Source organism: Mustela nigripes, chromosome X (assembly GCF_022355385.1).
Source record: "Mustela nigripes isolate SB6536 chromosome X, MUSNIG.SB6536, whole genome shotgun sequence".
Classification (NCBI taxonomy): domain Eukaryota; kingdom Metazoa; phylum Chordata; class Mammalia; order Carnivora; family Mustelidae; genus Mustela; species Mustela nigripes.
In genome coordinates this window covers 79,288,836-79,298,722 of record NC_081575.1, presented here as the reverse complement: position 1 = coordinate 79,298,722, position 9,887 = coordinate 79,288,836, and positions in this window count along the sequence as shown.

The following is a 9,887-nucleotide window of genomic DNA, read 5'->3' as shown; positions in this document are numbered from 1 at the left end:
GAGTGCTGTGAAGTGTGTAAACCTGGTGATTCACAAACCTGTACCCCTGGGGATAAAATATATGTTTATAAAAAATAAAAAATTAATAAAAAAAAGAAGAATACATTAATAGTAGGAGACCTCAACATTTCACTCTCAGCAATAGATAGATCATAAGCTTATAAGCAGAAAATCAACAAAGAAATAAGAGCTTTTGGAGGAGGGGCAAGATGGCAGAGAAGTAGGAGACACTGTTTCAACCGGTCCCCCAAAGTGAGTTAAATATCTACCAGAACACTCTGAACACCATGAAATCAGCCTGAGATATAAGATTATACACTTCTGGAACTCTATGGGGTTAGAAGCCATCAGTGGAGAGGCAAAGCAGAGTGATGCTCAGACTGATATCAGAAGATAAACAGAAGGGGGAGGGAGCCACCAGAAGTGATCTATTGGAAAGTAACACCCAAATATGAACGTGCCCTTTGATTGGGGACCAGCATTAACTTGGAGTCTGGCCAAAAGCACTCAAAAAGAGCAAAAGCAGAATTGGGCGGTTATAGGCATGGGCCTAAACCCACGGTACCAGATGGTCACAGCTGGTGCACCCCACCCACCTGAGAAAGCCCAGCAGCGACCTCAGTCCATGGTCCCTGCGCCCACTGCTTTCTACTGCTTGCACCACCACTGGGGCTGGATGCACTCCCGCCCATGCCTGAAAGAGCCCAGTGTGGGCACTGGCCAGCGAACTCTGGACCTATGGACATGCAGCCTTCCACAACCTGCATAACCATGGTGTCTGAGTGCATCCAGCCCACACCTTAGAGAACCCAGGGTGGAATCCAGTCAGGGTCCCTCACCCTGCAGCCTTCCACCTCCTGCGCAACTGTCTGTTGTGAGCACACCCTGTGTGGGCATGGACCCCAGACACCAGTCCCGGCAATGGCAGTCACTTAGGTTTGGGCTCACCTGGACCGATATCACTTGTTGTTTTAGTGGCATGGGGGTGCAGAGACAAGTGGGAGCCTCCAGCGACCACTGAGACAGTGGCTGGGGGTGAGCACCGCCTATGGGAGGTTGTGGTCTTCAGTGGAGATACCAGAGGGGAAGTCTGTGTGTTCTGGACCACCCAGAGGGGAGCAGACTGAGGTTTCTCTCTGAAGCAGAGGTCTGGGTGCAGGCAGTTCACTTTCCACTAAACCTCCAAAAAGCCACAAAAAGTCACCAAAGAACAAAAACCTCCAGAGAACAAAGGCCTGAAAAACCAGTATCCACAGAGCCAAGCCCCTTGATAGGGGCAGGATGACTCAGCCCAACCAGGACTGACTGAAAAACAATGTGACAGGCCCCTCCCCAAGAAGAGAAGACAAAAGAACAAGAGGACAACCACCACAGAGTCCCCATAAAACTGTAAGACCCCACCTTCAATGGAAAACAATATATTAAGCTCCTGGTATTGCCCCCAAACCTGTATATTTCATAGATGCAACTTTTCACTCTTTCTTTTTATTAAAAAAATTCATTCTCACGATTCTTGTTCAACTTTTTAACCTACTTACCATTACAACTTGAAGTTTAATACAGCATATTCCATAATAACTTTTTGACTTGTACTTTTTTTCATATATATACCTGTGTTTCTTTTTCTTTCCTTTTCCTTTTCTATGCATATAGATATAAGCCTCAAAGGAATCCTTTTTCCCTATTCAATACTACCCCCATATATAAACCGGTTTTAATTTCCCTGTATCCCTGGAAAGTTGAGTCCTTTAACAAAGATAACAAGAGTCACCCAGGAAGAACCAAAATAAGCTTCCTAGCCCACGTCAAGTGTATATAACCACTTTCCCATCTTATTCTTCTGTTAGTGTTTCTGTGCATTTGTTTTTGGCTTTGTACTATATAAATCTTATTCATGGGTTTCATTTTGGCTGGGTTTTTCTTTTTTTTTTTTCCTTGTCTTTCACTTTTTCAGTCTTTTTGTTTATTTGTTTTTGTATATGTACCTTATAAATCTTATGTTTGGGGCTCATTCTGGCTGGGTTTTCTCTTTTTCTCTCTCTTTTTTTTTTTCTTTCATTTTGGTGGAGACTTCTGATTGCTTGGAAACTTTCCAGGCTGAACCTTGCCTCAATCGTGGTTGATATATTCAGCTATACATCCCCTTAAACACCACTCACCAAAATGACTAGAAGAAGGAACACCGACCAGAGGAAAAATCCAGAGACTGTGTCCTTTGCATCAGACCTCTTGGATTTGGATATAATATTATAATATTATATAATATATTATAATATGGATATATTATGTTGGAAAGGGAATTCAGGGTAGCAATTATCTAGGCAATTCCTAGGTTGGAGAAGGCTATTAGCGGCAACATAAAGACTCTAAGGGTAGAAGTGAGGGCTGAACTGGCAGTACTAAAAAATGCTATCAATGAGATCGAAACTAAACTAACAGCTAGGGTAACCAAGGCAGAAGATCAAATTAGTGATCTAGAAGACCAGCTAATAGAAAAGAAGGATCCAGAGGATCTTAGAGCAAACAGCTTAGAAGCCATGAAAACAAATTAGGGAAATAAATGATGCCATGAAACGTTCCAACGTCAGAATTATTGGGATCCCTGAGGGAGTAGAAAAAGAGGGAAGACTAGAAGATATAGTTGAACAAATTCTGGATGAAAATTTCCCTGATCTGGGGAACGGAATAAGTGTTTGTGTCCTAGAGGCAGAAAGGACACTCCCCCCCCCCCACGGTCAATGAGTCTAGAAAGACCTCCAGACACTTAATCGTGAAATTTACAAATCATAATTTTAGATAAGATGTCTTAAGAGCAGCTAAGGGGATGATATTCCTTATGTATAGACAATCAGAATAATGTCAGACCCATCCACAGAAACCTGGCAAGCCCAAAAGTGCTGGCAAGACATATTATGGGCACTAAATGAGAATAACATGCAGCCAAGAAAACTTTATCCAGCAAGGCTGACATTCAAAATAGATGGAAAGATAAAGAGCTTCCAAGACTGGCAAGGTTTAAAAGAGTATGTGACCACCAAGTCGGCACTACAAAAAATATTAAGGGGGATTCTATAGAAGAAAAATAAACCCAAGAGTGACATAGAACAGAAATTTAGAGGACACCTGGGTAGCTCAACAGGTTAAAGCCTCTGCCTTCAGCTCAGGCCATGATCGCAGGGTCCTGGGATCAAACCCCACGTTGGACTTTCTGCTCAGGAGGGAGCCTGCTTCTCTTCCTCTCTCTGCCTGCCTCTCTGCCTACTTATGATATCTGTCTGTCAAATAAATAAAATATTTTTTAAAAAAGAACAGAAATTTATAGAGACAATCTATAGAAACAAAGACTTCACAGCAACATGATGTCAATAAAAACATATCTTTCAATAATCACTCTCAGCATGAATGGCCTAAATGCTCCCATAAAAAGACACAGGGTTGCAGACTGGAAAAAATGACAGGACCCATTCATATGCTGTCTACAAGAGATATATTTGGAACCCAAAGATACATCCAGACTGAAAGTGAAGGGATGAAGAAACATCTTTCATGCCAATGGGCCTCAAAAGAAAGCTACGGTAGTGATTCTTGTCGGACTCCGGTAGGTTTTGCGGGCCGACAGGCATGAGGAGAGCGTCCGGGCCAGCCGGTAGCTCCCCTTGGGGCTGAGCGGGATGGCGAGTGTCGCGAGTCCAGGCGCATTAACGAACCACACCAGACTCGGGGGATCTGTCGAAGCAGGATCTCACTTTATTGTGCGGGGGTACACCTTATATAGAGCAGCAGAAGGGAAGTGAGGACAGAGGGGGAAGAGCCAATAAGATCGGGCGAGAGGAGGAAGTGCCATAGGTTTCAGGAACCGAAACTGTGAAATTGGCGCCTTGTTGGCCGGAAGAGACGGCAAGCCGGCGCCATCTTTATTCTGGGCCGCACCCTGTGGAGGCACCTCTAGTTATGTGCCTTATAGATTCTCATATCAGATAAATTAGATTTTAAGCTAAAAACTGTAGTCAGATATATAGAAGAACACTACATCATTCTTACAGCGTCTATCCACCAAGAATATCTAACAATTGTAAATATTTATGCCCCCAATACAGGAGCAGCCAACTACATAAAACAACTGTTAACCAAAATAAAGATCATATTGATATGAACACATTAATTGTGTAGGGGATCTTAACATACCACTCTCAGTAATAGACAGATCATCCAAGCAGAAAATTAATCAAGAAACAAGAGCATTGAATGTCACATTGGACCAGATGAACCTCATAGATATATACAGAACATTCCACCCTAAAAAAACAGAATACTGATTCTTCTCAAGCATGCATGGAACTTTCTCCAGAAGAGACCACATACTGGGTCACAAATCAGGGCTCAACCAATAGCAAAAGACTGAGATTATTCCCTGTATATTCTCAGACCACAATGCTTTGAAACTGGAACTCAACCACATGAAAAAAGTTTGGAAGGAATACAAACACTTGGAAGCTAAAGACCATCCTGCTCAAGCATGTTTGGATCAACCAGGAAATTAAAGAACTTAAACAATTTATGGAAACCAATGAGAATGAAGACACATTGGTCCAAAACATATGGGATATGGCAAAGGTGGTCCTAAGGAGGAAAAAAATAGCCATCCAAGCCTCACTCAAAAAAAAAAAAAAAAGAAAAGAAAAATGCCGAATACGCCAACTCCCTTTACACCCTAAGGAATTTGAAAATCAACAACAAATTAAGCCAACCCCATGTACAAGAAGGGAAATAATTAAGATTAGAGCAGATATTAATGAGTTAGAAACTAGAGATACAGTAGAACATATCAATGAAACTAGAAACTGGTTCTTTGAAAGAACTAATAAGATCAATAAACCACTGGCCAAACTAATCCCAAAGAAAAGACAGAGGACCCAAATTAATAAAATTATGAATTAAAGGAGAGAGATCACAACTAAAACCAAGGAAATAGAAACCATCATCAGAAATTATTATCAACAGTTATATGCCAGTAAGTTAAGCAACCTAGAAGAAATTGATGAACTCCTGGAAACCTATAAACTACCAAGACTGAAACAGGAAGAAATTGACAACCTGAATAGACCAATATCTAGTAATGAGAATGAAGCAGTGAACAAAAACCTCCCAAAGGACAAGAGTCCAGGACTGGTGGATTCCCTGGGGAATATGCATTCCTAGAGACATATAAACTACCAAAACTGAACAGGGAAGAAATAGAAAGCCTGAACAGACCCATAACCAGTAAGGAGATTGAAGCTTTCATCAAAAATCTCCCCAAAAGGGTCCAGGGCCAGACGGCTTCCCAGGGGAATTCTACCAAACATTTAAAGAAGAATTAATACCCATTCTCCTGAAACAGTTCCAAAAAACAGAAATGGAAGGAAAACTTCCAAACTCTTTCTATGAAACCAACATTACCTTGATCCCAAAACCAGGCAAAGACCCCATCAAAAAGCAGAATTTAAGACCAGTACCCCTGATGAATATGGATGCCAAGATTCCCAACAAGATCCAAGCTAATAGGATGCAACAGTACATTGAAAGAATTATCCATCATGGCCAGGTGGGATTTATCCCCGGGATGCAAGGGTGATTCAACATTCACAAATCAATCATTGTGATAGAACACATTAATAAGACGAGAGAGAAGAACCACATGATCCTCTCAATTGATGCAGAAAAAGCATTTGACAAAATATAACAACCTTTCCTGATTAAAGCTCTTCAGCATAAAGGGATGGAGAGAATAGTCCCCAATTTCATAATATCTATCAATAAGAAACCCATGGCGAATATCATTCTCAATGGGGAAAAGCTGAGAGCCTTCCCCTTGAGATCAGGAACATGACAAGGATGCTCTCTATCGCCACTATTGTTCAACAGAGCATTAGAAGTCCTAGCAAGACCATTCGCTTATACCATACACAAAGATAAACACTAAACAGATGAAAGACGTCAATATGAGACAGGAATCAATCAAAATCCTAGAGGAAAACATAGGCAGTAACCTCTTTGACATTAGCCACAGCAGCTTATTTTAAGACATGTCTCCAAAGGGAAGGGAAACAAGAGCAAAAATGAACTTTTAGGACTTTGTCAAGTTCAGAAGCTGCTGCACAGCAAAGGAAACAGTCAACAAGACAAAGAGGTAACCCACGGAATGGCAGAAGATATTTGCAAATGACACTACAAAGGGCTGGTGTCCAAGATCTATAAAGAACTTCTCAAACTCAACACCCAAAAAACAGATAATTAAGTTCAAAAAATGGGCAGAAGACATGAACAGACACTTATCCTAGGAAGACATACAATGGCTAACAGACACATGAAAAAATGTTCATCATCATTATTAACCATCAGGGAAATTCAAATCAAAACCACAGTGAGAAACCACCTTACATCAGTTAGTAGCAAAAACTAACAAGGCAAGGAGCAACAAATGTTGGAGAGGCTGTGGAGAAAGGGGAACCCTCTTGCACTGTTGGTGGGAATGCAAGTTGGTACAGCCACTTTGGAAAACAGTGTGGAGATTCCTCAAGCAATTAAAAATAGAGCTACTCGGGGCCCCTGGGTGGCTCAGTGGGTTAAAGACTCTGCCTTCAGCTCAGGTCATGATCCCAAGGTCCTGGGATCAAGCCCGGCACTGGGCTCTCTGCTTGCCAGGGAGCCTGCTTCCCGCCCCCCTCTCTGCCTGCCTCTCTGCATACTTGTGATCTCTGTCTGTCAAATAAATAAAAATCTTAAAAAAATAGAGCTACTCTATGACCCAACAATTACACTACTGGGTATTTAACCGAAAGATACATATGTAGTGAAAAGAAGGCCCATATGTACCCCCAATGTTCATAGCAGCAATGTCCACGATAGTCAAACTGTGGAAAGAGCTGAGATGCCCTTCAACAGATGAATGGATAAAGAAGATGTGGTCCATATATACAATGGAATAGTACTCAGCCATCAGAAAGGATGAATACCCAACTTTTGCATCAACATGAATGGGACTGGAGGAGATTATGCTGAGTGAAACAAGTCAAGCAGAGAAAGTCATCATATGGTTTCACTTACTTGTGGAACATAAGGAATAAGATGGAGGGCATTAGGAAAAGGAAAAGAAAGGTGAAGGGGGGGAAATGGGAGGGGGAGATGAGCCATGAGACGGTGGGCTGTGAGAAAAATTGTGGGGTTTTTATGGGGGGGGGGGGGGGGGGATGGGTGAGTCTGGTAGTGGGTATTAAGGAGGGCTCATATTGCTCATATTGCATAGAGCACTGGGTGTTGTACATAAACAATGAATCTTGGAACAGTATATTAAAAACTAATTATGTATTTTATGGTGACCAAAAAAATTATACATGTGGAATTTCATAGTTCAATATCCTTAGTTAAATTTAGTTTAATTGACTGTTTCTTATGACCCTAGCATTATTCTAAGTATTTATAGGCACTTGTACATTTAAATTCAGAACTAATCTGGAATTGGTCAAAATTCAATCAGACCTTTTGGTATGGATATTGATACATTTCTGCTAAAATTTATATGTAAATGTATAGAATCATAAATCCATTGTTGAACAACAAAGTTATGTACATTATACTATCAGTTATGAAGCATTATTTTAAGGCTGTAGTAATTCAGATAGTTTTGTATCAACATAAGAAGAGACAAATAGGAAATACAACAGAATTGAAAGTCCAGAAACAATTCTAAACGAAACACAATGTATGTTTATATTTCATGGCAATTCAGTGGGCAAAGTTTATTCCTTTCAATGTTGAAGAAAATGAACCTTGGAGCTAAGATGGCAGCTGAGTAGGAGGACCCTAAGCTTGCCTCATCTTTTAAACAGTGCTAGCTAACTATCAAATCATTCTGGATACCCAAGAAATTGACCAGAGGACTTATAGAACAAACTTTACAACTTGTAGGAGAGAAAGGGCCACATGGAGGAAGGTGGTAAGTGTGGAGACATGGTTTGAGGAGAAATGGATTACAGGTGCTGCAGAGGGAGGGAGACCTGGTTATGGGGAAAGGCAAGAGAAAATGGAGCACACAAGGATATGCACAAGGAAAATACTGCCCTACAACCCAGCAATTGCACTACTAGGTATTTACCCAAAGAAAACAAAAGTACCTAATCAGAGGGATACATGTACCTGAATGTTTATAGCAGCCAAATTATGTAAACAGCCCAAGTGTTCATGGGCTGATGATGGATAAGAAAGATATAGTGTATATATACAATGGAATATTACTCAACTATAAAAAAGAACAAAATCTTGCCACTTGTAATGACATGGGTAGAGCTAGAGAGTATTATGCTAAGCAACATCAGTTGGTCAGAGAAAGACAAATACCATATGATTTCACTCTTATGTGAAGTTCACAAAAAAAAAAATAATCATGGCAAAAAAGAGAAGCAAACCAAGAAACAAACTCTTAACTATAGAGAATGAACTGATGGTCACCAGAGGGGAGTTAGGGGGATGGGTTAAATAGGTGATGGGGAATAAGGAATGCATTTGTTGTGATGAGCAACGAGTATCTTATGAAAGTATTGAATCGCTATATCATATACCTGAAACTATTATTACACTGTATGTTAAATAATGGGAATTTAAATAAAAACTTCAAATATATATATGAAATAAGAAGCAGGGGAAAATCTCAAATAAAATAAACTTACACCTAAAATAGCTAGAAAAAGAACAAATAAAGCCTAAAGCCAGTAGAAGGAAGGAAATAATAAAAATTAGAGCAGAAAAAAGTGAAGTAGAGACAAAAAAAAAAACAATATAACAAATCAGTGAAACTAGGAACTGGTTCTTTGAAAAGTCAACAAAACTGATATACTTTCATCACCAAAAAAAGGAGGGGGCTCAAATAAAAAAAAAATCAGATATGAAAGAGGAGAAATATCAACTGCCCCCACAAAAATATGAAGAATTGTAAGAGAATATTCTGAAAAATTAGATGCCAACAAATTAGAAAATCTAGAAGAAATGGGTAAATTCCTAGAAACATAACTGAATCAGGAAGAAATAGAAAATTTTATCAGACCAATTCCTAGCAGTGAAATTGAGTCAGTTATCAAAACACTCCCAGCACAAAAAGCGCAGGACCAGATGACTCCACAGGTGAATTCTACCAAACATGTATGGAAGTGTTGAATCACTATACTGTAGTGTACTGTAACTAATATTACACTGTATGTTAACTGGAATTTGGTTTTTTTAGATTTTATTTATTTATTTTTGAGAGAGAGAGAGATCACAAGTAAGCAGAGTGGCAAGCTGAGGGAGAGGTAGAAGCAGGCTTCACACTGAGCAGGGAGCCTGACTTGGGGCTCGATCCCATGACGCTGGGATCATGACCTGAACCAGAGGCAGATGCCTAACTGACTGAGCCACCCAGGTGTCCCTGTTAACTGAAATTTAAATAAAAACTTTAAAAAATAAAGAAGAGTTAATACCTATTATTCTCAAATTGTTCCAAAAAATAGAAAAGGAAGGAAAGATTCTACATTCATTCTATGAGGCACATTATCCTGATACCCAACCCAGATAAATACATTACAAAAAGAAAAAGAGAGAGAGAGAGAAAAAACTACAGGCAAATATCTCTGATAAACATAGATGCAAAAATCCTCAACAAAATGGTAGGAAATTTGATCCAACAATACATTTTAAAAAATCATTCGCCACAATCATATGGGATTTATTTCAGGGTTGCAAGGGTATTTCAGTATTTGAAAATCCATTAAGATAAGAGATCATATTTTTTAAAAAGAGAGAAAAGATAAAAACCATATGATCATTTCTTTTTTTAAATTTTTTATTTCTTTTCAGTGTAACAGTATTCATTGTTT